The following is an 11,664-nucleotide window of genomic DNA, read 5'->3' on the forward strand; positions in this document are numbered from 1 at the left end:
GTTCTTACAGGGTACTACCACCCTTAAAAAAGCTCCAATATTTTTATAGACCATATTTCTCATATCCTTAAAAATGGTCAACATCTTTCCTCATGGAGTAACAGCTCATAAAATCCATATCAGTACCAACGATGCTACTTTATTCATTCTCAAATGTTTACAATCTCTCGCTTCTCCATTACATGTCTCAACTCAACACCTTAATATAAAAGAAAATGTTCTCACTTCTACTACTCCATTTCTTTTGTTGTAAACTCAACTATCTAGCGCAAGTTTCCTTCTCCTTGGGGCATTCTCTGGCAAAGTGCCCTGCTCCATTACAACTAAAACATATTACTTCTGACAAGTATCGAGGTTTCCTTTTTGGGCAACTGTTGAGGTAGTGCCCTGACTCCTTGCACCTGTAACAGGTGATATGACTCAGGTCCTTCCTGGAATCCAATCGGTTTCTCTTCCTGGACTTTTCCATTCCAATCAGGGCTTCTATTTCCTGTGGGTCATACTCTACTTCCTCAGTCGGGAATTCTACTAGATTCCCATTCATACAATTCTGGGAGATGTGTCCTTCTTCTCCACATGAATATCAAGACTTGGTGCAGGGTTTACTTAGTTCTTCTTTGGGTGTGTCCTCCACCTCTTTCTTCATCACAGGTTCTTCTAAACTTTCCATAAGAGCTCCTTTCATTGCTTCTTCCTTCTGCTGGATGGTTCTTTGTACCAAGGGGTAACTGTGACACTGAGCAGGATAGTGGGTAGTCCCTTCACACAAGAAACAAGTAATTTGCCTAGTTGGGCATTCTTCAACGGGGTGACTTCCTTCACAGTTAGGGCATTCATCCTTGTGTTCTTTATGGTTGTGCCCTATTTCTCCACAAAGTTTGCATGCATAAGTTTTCTTCATATCCTTTCCATAAGGCTTCAACTTCTGGGACACAAACCAAGACTTTAGCAAAGTCAACTTAAATTCTTTCCAAGTGGTTACTCCTTGCCATCCATTGATGGTTTGGTACATCCTCCACCAAGTAGCAGCACCTCTTTCAAAGCATTGAAGAGCATGCTGGGCCATATCCTTTCCGACTATAGGGTTGTTCTCCATATGATCCTCCATGTTCTGAATCCATCGGTCTGTCTCCAATTGACTCATCGGTCCAGAAAATACAAGCTCATCTCCATTCATCCTCTATTGGGTCCATGGGTTTGGGGTGAGATAAGAGAGATGGGGAGGGATGCACACAATACAAACAACAGTTTTGAAAAGACAGATTTTTGTTGTGGCTGTCGAAAAAACAACAAACAAATGACTGCTCACAAGCATCGCATCTAACGTAGGTATAAAATAGGGGTTTGGTCTGCTAAGGTCATCGTCGCCAAACTCTTCAAGTCTATCTTCGGTGGCTTCTTCCTGATCATGCTTGTCTTTCTCAAGTTCTTTTGCCAGCTCATCTTTGCTGTAACAAAGTCTCTCGTGACGTCCTTTAATATTCTGGAGTTGCGTTCCAAACTTCTGGTTTCAACATCCTTGGCATGATCCGTGGTCATACTGTCCTTCAGTTCCTGACAAATCTCTGGTATCTCGAGGTTGTAGCTCCTCCAGCTTGGCTACTTTCGCGTCTAAGTTCTTCACGAAATTCTCCTTGTCAAAATACGGCTTCGTGTAGCTCCATCTTAACTTCTTGATGTAACACTCCAGATCCTGGTGATACACCGGCTAAGGTTAGAACTTCCTCTTGCTGATAGGTGCTCCATCAGCCTTCTACCATTTAATCCTTCCATGCATATGCATGCTTAGCTCAGCTCGGTGACCACAGTATCAATGGTGATGACATCACGGATAACCGGGTTTCTGCCCTTGTCATTGTCATGAGCTATCTTCCATAGTTGATATCCCCTGCCTTAGGATTTTCTTTGAGTTCTCGTACTCCTTGTTTCAGTCTTTCTCCGATACACCTTGATCTCGGGTATTGACAACTTCCATAGTCTGCCAAGTTCCATAAGGGTAGCATCCCTAGGTCATACAAATCTGGGGATTCTTCAGAGCCTTCAAATTCTACTTGTCTTCGGTCTTCAACCGTTGTAGTTTCCATTATCATAATGTATGGTAAAATCCTCTTCATTCCGAATGGTCTCGGTTGTCCGATATCTTGTACATCTTGGAGTGGTCTCATCAGTCAAATCTTCGTGTGGTCAAAAGGGGAGAGGGGTATGGTCTCACTAAAGGGTATTTTGAATAAGCTCAGAAGAGAAGAGAGGTAAAAGATCTTTTTGAAAGGAAAAGTTGTAGAGAAAAATCTTTGCTATGGGCTTGCCAGTTTTTAGGGTCACGTCCTACAGTCAACATGTGCTCTGATACCATCTTGTAGCGACCCGACCCATATGGGTCAAGTCTCTGTGCTTACGTGTCATCCCTGGATCAGTATGCTGACACACACAGTACTCGAAGGATTTATAACAGAGGTAAATCACATGTATAAAGTAACATAAATACTATTACCTCAATCCATATAGCGGAAGCAACAAGGTTGTGGATTCCCATAAACACCAACGGCAAAGTTGAGTGTAGAAACCGTAACCCTAACCTAACACTTACTCGTCGTAAGAAACCTGCAACATGAGACGTTGCAGCCCGAAACGGGTCAGTACATTGAATGTACTGGCAAATTCACACCATATAGAAAATGATGAACAATGGCTATCACTATATGCATATATGGCTGGTGGAAAAGCTCTATGGTTATAAGGTTTTTGCGTAAAGCCAATTTTTCCCTACTACAAAGGAATAAATTTATTTAACTATCATGGTGGTTGTGAAACATTGAGAATGGTTGACAGCATTCTCAATCCCAATTAAAAATAATTAAAACCCAACAACATTAATTAGAAGTAACATGTTGAGATTCACAATGATATTCAAGTACTAGATACTCAAGTTGTCCATAACCGGGGACACGACTAATCATGATTAGTTTGTACACTCTGCAGAGGTTTGCGCACTTTTCCCCACAAGACTCGATCGCCTACGTTTGGTTTCTCGCACTACATGGTGTTTGAGAAGATGGATGATCGTGACACAGTCTTTCAGAAGCGCTAGCACCTTACATGTGGGGTAGACCGTACCACCTACAACCCCTACATCTGCTAGTCCACCCCGTAAGAGTTCGCACTACTTAGTCAACTATGCCAGAGCCCATAATGGCTTGTGGCTGCACACAGAAGTTTCTAGCATGAAAGATCTTATGATCCCTTTGAGCCTGGGTGGCGGTCCGAAAAAAACAGGCAAGTCCTGATAGACATCAGGTGCCTCAATCCACCCAGATGTGTGTTTAAGTTGCCACCTTAGATAAACCATTAAAATTATCAACTCACATCTGTCATGGATATCACTCACCCAATCCACGTCTACTAGCATAGCATGGCATAATAAGCAAACGTAGAAGTAGCTCCCAAGGGTTTGATAATAAACAGGTAATAGGTACTACCTCATCTACTTCCCATCCCATAGTTTAATTAGATCCTAATCATGCAATGTGTGAGGATTGATCTAATGCAATAAAACTGGGTTGTAGAAAAGGTATGATCAAAGTGTGAACTTGCCTGCAATGTTGATGAAGATGATTCGCACTCAAAACTCGTGATAGATCTACTCGTCACACTCCGGTCAATCTATCATAAGCAAACAATAGTAACCACACAATAAGTACTCATCTAATGCACAAGTAAAACTCGAACAAGAGAACGAACCAGATAGTTCAACTTAAAAACTCCGGTTACAAAGAAAGAACGAACCGAACAAAGAAACGGAAAACAAACGGCGGCAGAAAACAACTCGGTTCTAGCAAGTTGAAACTAGGTCAAATTTTACTGTAGCAAAAACTTGTTCAAGTTGATTAGACGGAACGGCTGTTTCGAGGCGAAACTCCAGGCGCTTGAATCACCTGATTCCGATAAACGGGCGAGAAGATAAACTAGAACCAAGATCGGATCTGAGATCGCGATCGCGGAACAAAACCAACGAGAAGAAAAAGAAGAATGGTTAAACGAACGGGCGTTCATTAACCTAGAAGAATTGGTGATCACGTTCGTTGAAACGAACGGTCCGAAAGAAGAACGAAAACCGATCTAGAAAACCGGAACGGTTTGGCGAAGAATCGGAGAGAAAACGAATCGGTAGAGAAGAAAAGAATCGGAATGGTTTATAAGAAAACCGAACCGAGGGAAAGAAGAGACGCGGCGCGGTACCTCCGGCGAACGGCGGCGACGGCGGCGTTGGGCGGCGGCGGCGGTGACGCAGGGCGGCGGCGGGTGAGGCGCGGCGCGGGTGAGAGGCGCGGGGTGGGGCGCGGCTTGGAGAGGAGAGAGGGGCTTGGAATTTTGTCTGGGGAGAGGAGGGGTGTTGGGGTATTTATATTGGGGAGGGGTGAGGAGACTTGGGGTAGGGAACAAGAAATAAGAATAGGAGTAGGAAAGATCTAGAAAAAGAAACGGAATAAACGGAAGTAGGACAAAAGTCCTACTAGGACTTCCAAAAGACAACGGCGGCGGCTCCTGGAGCCTGGGCACGCGCGCGGCGCGGCGATGGCCTTGGCCTTGGCTGGCCGGCCGGCGGCTTGGCCCTTTGGCCCAAGGCGCTGAGTTTTTTGTTTAAATGGTTCCGCGCTCGGAAAAACACAAAAAAACAAAATCTACTGGACTCCAAAACTAATAAAGTAAATTTTCCCCGACTCCTAAAAATGAGCCGAACAAAATGAACTTTTCTCCGGGCCTAAAATAAAATTTTCAAAAACGCGCATTTTTCCCTATCCAAAGAAAAACAAACAAACACCGGAAACGAAATTTGATCTATTTATTAAATCTTTATTTTTCCTATATTTTGGAAAAGTCATATTATTCCCTCTCTTATATTTTTGATAACAGAAAAATTATTGAAGAGGAAATAAATAAATCAAATGATCCTTTCAAATTCGAGAAAACTCTCAAATATGAAAATAACGAAATCTCCAACTCTCTCCGAAGGTCCTTGAGTTGCGTGAAATTTCTAGGATCGACCAAAATGCAAGAAAATAGGATATGCATGATGATCTAATGTATTCCAATTTGAAAAATAAATTCAAAAGAACTTTGAATTTAATTCTTTGAAACTCCCAACTCATATTTCATATAATTTGAAGAAGTCATTTTATCTTCTCTCGTGAAAATCATTGAGTCGCATAAAGTTTCAGAATTGGAATATTTTCAAATGAAATTCAAATATTTTCAACAACCCTTTTCATTTTTAAATGGAAGAAGTCATGTCATCTTCTCTCTAGGGTTTTGTGTTTGAAAAGCATTTGAATTCATGGAGATCAGAAAACAAATATGAAAGTTTGGGAAAGTCCTTTTATTCCCTCTCATTTAACTTTCAAAAAGAATTCGAATTTCACTCAATTCACGCAATCAATCAAACAATCAATCAATCTATCTTTGTGTTTATAACATTCCAAAATTTAGAATTTTGGGATGTTACACCACCTCTCCACAAGGGTGGGGGGCGCGCCTGCCACCTAGGGCATGCCCCCTACCTCATGGGCCCCCTGATGCCTCTCCGACTCCAACTCCAACTCCATATAATGTGTTTCGGGGAGAAAAAACCAGAGAGAAGAATTCATCACGTTTTACGATACGGAGCCGCCGCCAAGCCCTAAAACCTCTTGGGAGGGCTGATCTAGAGTCCGTTCGGGGCCCCGGAGAGGGGAATCCGTCACCATCGTCATCATCAAAACCATCCTCCATCACCAATTTCATGATGCTCACCGCCGTGCATCAGTAATTCCATCGTAGGCTTGCTGGACGGTGATGGGTTGGATGGGATCTATCATGTAATCGAGTTAGTTTTGTTAGGGTTTGATCCCTAGTATCCACTATGTTCTGAGATTGATGTTGCTATGACTTTGCTATGCTTAATGCTTGTCACTAGGGCCCGAGTGCCATGATTTCAGATATGAACCTATTATGTTTTCATCAATATATGAGTGTTCTTGATCCTATCTTGCAAGTCTATAGTCACCTATTATGTGTTATGATTCATTAATCCTGAAGTGACAATATTTGGGATACTTACTGGTGATGACCGTAGTTTGAGGAGTTCATGTATTCACGTGTTAATGCTTTGTTCCGGTACTCTATTAAAAGGAGGCCTTAATATCCCTTAGTTTCCGTAAGGACCCCGCTGCCACGGGAGGGTAGGATAAAAGATGTCATGCAAGTTCTTTTCCATAAGCACGTATGACTATATTCGGAATACATGCCTACATTACATTGATGAACTGGAGCTAGTTCTGTGTCACCCTAGGTTATGACTGTTACATGATGAACCGCATCCGGCATAATTCTCCATCATGGATCCATTGCCTACGAGCTTTCCATATATTGTTCTTCGCTTATTTACTTTTCCGTTGCTATAGCTATCATCACTACAAAATACCAAAAACATTACTTTTACTACTGTTACCTTTTGCTATCGTTACCACTACTATCATATTACTTTGCTATTAAATACGTTGCTGCAGATACTAAGTTTCCAGGTGTGGTTGAATTGACAACTCAGCTGCTAATACTTGAGAATATTCTTTGGCTCCCCTTGTGTCGAATCAATAAATTTTGATTGAATACTTTACCCTCGAAAACTGTTGCGATCCCCTATACTTGTGGGTTATCAAACCCCTCCCTGGAGAGCACCCGCCTCAGGATGAGATCATCTACCTTGAGCGTCCTGGACCGGATGTTACGGCAGTGGTACCGCCGCGGCGCCTGCTTGTACGTTGCTGCTCAGAGCATGACTTGACGGTGATGTTCCTCCCCCAGCACGAGGTCCACCCCCTGCGAGGCGTCCTGGCGTGCCTCGTCGAATGCCAGACCCGCGTGAAGCGATTCCTAACCGCGTGAGCGAGAACCACTTTTGCTCCGTAGACGAGGAAGAATGGAGTCTCGCCTGTCGGATTGGTCGAGGTGGTGCGGATGGACCATAGCACTGACTGGAGCTCATCCAACCAGCCGTAGACCTCGAGATTTTTCCTGAAGGTTCTTGCCTTGAGGCCTCTCAGGACTTCCGCATTTGCGTGTTCGGCCTGGCCGTTTCTCCTGGGGGTGTGCCACTGAGGTGTAGCATATCTGCGTTCCAAGGTTAGCGCAATATGTTTTAAAAAGGTTACTAGTGAACTGCGAGCCGTTGTCGGTGATGATGTGATTCGGGACCCCGAACCGGCTCACGAGGCCCTTGGTGAACTTGACTGCCGAGCCGGCTGGGATAGTGCGGACAGCCTCCACCTCCGCCCACTTGGTGAATTTGTCGATGGCGACATAGAGGTAGTGGTAGCCCCCGGGCGCCCGGGGGAACGACCCCAAGATGTCCAGCCCCCAGACTGCAAACGACCATGAGAGTGGGATGGTCTGGAGGCCCTGAGCGGGCTGGTGGATCCGCTTCACATGGAATTGGCATGCTTCACAAGATCTCACCAGCTCGGCGGCATCATTGAGCGCTGTGGGCCAGTAGAACCCGCTGCGGAATGCCTTGCCCACGAGGGTGCGTGATGACGAGTGATGCCCGCAGTCCCCGCCGTGTATGTCGGCTAACATCTCATGTCCCTGCTCCCTGGAGACGCATCGTAAAGAAACATCATTTGGCCGCTTCCTATAGAGCTCACCGTCCCGGATGCAGTAGGCACTGGCCTGTCGAGCCACACGCTGCGCGTCCTCCTCCTTCTCCGGCAGGGTCCCCTGAAACAGGTACTGTCGATGTCAAAACCCGCGGATCTCGGGTAGGGGGTCCCAAACTGTGCGTCTAGGATCGATGGTAACAGGAGACAAGGGACACGATGTTTACCTAGGTTCGGGCCCTCTCTATGGAGGTAATACCCTACTTCCTGCTTGATTGATCTTGATGAATATGAGTATTACAAGAGTTGATCTACCACGACATCGTAATGACTAAACCCTAGAAGTCTAGCCTATGCATATGGTAATGAGTATATGTGGTGTCCTTTCCGGACTACCCCCTTCGGTTTATATAGACACCAAGGGGATCTAGGGTTTACATGGAGTCGGTTACATAAGAAGGAGTCTTCGATCACTAAGCTTGCGTTCCACGCCAAGTAGAGTCCAATCCAGACACGGTGCAGTCTTCGGCCTTCATGTCTTCACAGCCCATCAGTCCGGCCCATCGATAACAGGCCGGACGACCAAGGACCCCTTAGTCTAGGACTCCCTCGGTAGCCCCTGAACCTGGCTTTCAAATGACGAGGAGTACGACACGCTGATTGTCTTCGGCATTGTAAGGCAGGTTCCCCTTTCTCCGAACTCCAAGATAGTCTTCGGATGCAATGATAGTATCCTGACCTGTTACGTACACCATACACAACCGCAGAGAGAATATAATATTTGCACAAATCTAATATGTTGACAGCTTTTTTCCAACATGACATCACGTCTGTCCGGTTATAATTTCAAACCATTTTCTTCTGCCATCCCACACATCAAGACGCGGTTGCTATTGGCACGTCTTGTCGAAATAGAGATCGTGCCCCCTTATTGTGGGATTCTCATCAATGCGGGCATGGGTAACTCAACCGTGTCGTTTATACAGTCCTAGGGAACAGGCGAATCCTAAGGCGAGTCGGGAGGCGTTTAATATTTGCTGCCTTTATAAGGGGATAAGGATTGCCCCTTCCTCTCCTCGTGCTCTCTCTGTCTCCGCCTTTCCGATCTCAAGCTCCAACGCCCAAGTTCTCATCTCCTCTCCACTCAAGCAACCATGTCTGGATCTGGTGGTCAGGGCAAGTGGATGGTCTCCTCCGTCAAGGAGGAGGACATTACTAAGCTCCGGGCGGCCGGATATTTGGCGAAGGAGATCGCCCATCGTCTGCCAGCCGAGGGACAAGTCATCCCCACGCCGGAGCCCACAGAGAGGGTAGTATTCATCCCCCATTTCCTCCGCGGGCTAGGGTTTCCACTCCACCCTTTCGTCCGCGGGCTGATGTACTACTACGGGATAGATTTCCATGATCTGTCCCCGAATTCTTTCCTCAACATCTTGGCATTTATCGTCGTGTGTGAGGCCTTCCTGCGCATCCATCCCCACTTCGGGTTGTGGCTCAAAGTCTTCAATGTGAAGCCGAAGGTGGTGGATGGCCAGCACGCGGAGTGCGGAGGGGCCATGGTGAGCAAGCGATCCAACGTCTCCTGGACCAAAGGCACCTTTGTGGAGACAATAAAGGAATGGCAGAAGCAATGGTTCTACATCTTAGAACCTCGCGGCGCCACTTGGGCCGCAGCTGCCGAATTCCGCTCCAGTGCTCCCATGCAACTCACCTCCTGGGTCGAGAAGAGTCCGGACTAGTGTTCACCTGACGAGCTGATAGCGCTGCAGACGCGCATTCAAAGCATGGTGACCAAGGACGTCAAGCTCGTTGACGTTATCCAGGTGATGCTAATCCGCCGGATTCTTCCGTGCCAGCGCTGAAGCCGCCCTTTATGGGAGTTTAATTCGAAGAAGCACCAGACCCCGAAAAGGCTCTTCGACACTTCTCATGAAGGGGCCTGGAAGTTGCTCTTTAAGGGCAACGAGAAGCCACCGTCCACGGACTCAGACCGTGGTCACAATTGTAACCGCCCCGCCAACGAGGTATGTTACTTTTGACATATTCCCAACTTAAATGTTTTGAGGATGATGTCCGAGATCTTAGTATTGCTCTCTCAGGACTGGGTGGAGAGGGCAAAGTGGATCCAGTGTCCGGCTCCGTTGCCCGAAGAACCAGTCATCCCGCGCTTAGCGAGGATGCTGGTACCGGCGCCATATACGGCACTAGAGAAGAAGGCTAAGAAGAAAGCCAAGGGGGCCAAGAGTGGCCCCCGTCGCAAGGGCACTTCGGACGCGGCGTCCGAAGACGACGAGGCCCATTCCTCTGTCCCTGAGGACAACGACGAGGAAGAGGAGGAGGAAAACAACCCTCCTACCGAGGAGAAGAAGAAGAGGGTGGCCTCGACACATCTAGAGGCGCAAAGCGCCCAAAAAGGGTAAGGGTGCCCCAGCGGTTGACACCGCGTGGGACGTCGACAGTAGTCCGGAATTTCGCCCCCGTACTAGGCCCCAGGCCGCATCGTAAGTGACATGGCTTATTTATGCGCACATCCAACCCTTTCTTTTTATTATTCTAACATGGTTAATCCACACTATTGCAGTCCGACCCGTGACCTTATCCAGCGATCCTCATCTGGAGGTTCGTTGGCTCCATCGGAGATGGCGAGCATGTCGCCACTGCCTGCTTACTCCCCCGGGGTCAGGGACGACACCGAAGTGTTATACCCGAGGACCGCTCCGAAGGGAGGATCCCAGGACGTTGTTCGGGAGGCGCCACAAGGTGGGACCTCCACTGTCGGACGCATGGGAGAGTCAATCCCCATGGAGACTGGCGAAGAGGGCCGTATCCAGTTCGGCCCTCAGCCGAATAAGATTCCGGAGACCCATGTGGCTCTGGAATCGGGTGAGCAGCCCCCTTTGAAGGAGGGGGGAGGGTGCTTCACTTCCACCGTGGCTCCTGTCCATCCAGGAGCGCCAGATGACCTGATGGGGGCGCTACGAAGTGCCTCCATCGTGGACGAGCACCGTATCCTCATGGGTGCGGTGATCGAGAAGGTTCAGTCCGCCAAGAGCGGACTGAATGAAGCCTGCAGCAGCCTGTTAACAGGTTTCGAGGTAAGAAAAGAGAAAAACCCGTATAGTCCGTAGCCCCTGAGACGCCGTCCGGTGTTCGGCGAGGAGAACCGGACAGGGGATCGATCCTTTATTATAAGAGGCTGACTGAATATGTATCAATAAGCAGGCATCCTTGTTGGCCACGACCTCGCATGCCGTCGAGGTCTCCGAGCTGAAGCGGAGGCTGGAGCGGACCGAGAACGAGCTCGGCGAGGTTAAGGTTCGGCTCCAGGAGAAGCAAGCTGAGGAATAACTTGCTATATGTTCGGGAAAGGATAAGCGATGTATATTGACAACGGTATTGTGATATGTGCAGAAGTTGCGACCGAGGAGCAAGCTGTCCAGCAGCAAGCCGCCCATAAGAAGCTAAAGGCCCAGGTAAAAGAAGTCCACTAGGAGCTCCAGGATGCGGTGAAAAAATGCGAGGCCTTGGGGCGTGATGCGTCGGTTTGAGGGACCGAACTCGCCAAGGCTCGGCAGAGCATGGAGACCGCACGGAATGAGGCCCAGGCCGCTCGCCAGGAGATCCAGGAGGCCAAGAAGATCACAGCGGGTAAGGCATTTAAGATGCAAAGCAAGTATGCGGAGAAGCAGTACCTTTTACTAACCCGGGTTCGGAGTTCCCCGGGGGCTTTTGCGGATTTTCCATGCAGTGTATCAGACGCTGTGGAGTTCTATCGAGCCGAAGGAGGGGGTTCTTCGGAGAGGTTCTTCTAGTCGCAGTATGCGGCACTAGAGCATCCCGTGTCCTTCACCGACCAGCTGAAACAGCTGGTGGAGCTGCATAGGGTGGCCGAACTAGCCATTAAGGATGTGATAATCCGGTTGTGGCCAGCCGAAGCTATGCCTAGTAGCTACTTCGGACTCATGAGGCGGATGGTGAACGCCTGCCCTCGGCTGGAAGTTATCAAGCGCTCCGTCTGTGTTGAAGGTGCCCGTAT

This window comes from Triticum urartu, chromosome 1A, assembly GCF_056163025.1.
Source record: "Triticum urartu cultivar PI428250 chromosome 1A, HENAU_Tu73, whole genome shotgun sequence".
Classification (NCBI taxonomy): domain Eukaryota; kingdom Viridiplantae; phylum Streptophyta; class Magnoliopsida; order Poales; family Poaceae; genus Triticum; species Triticum urartu.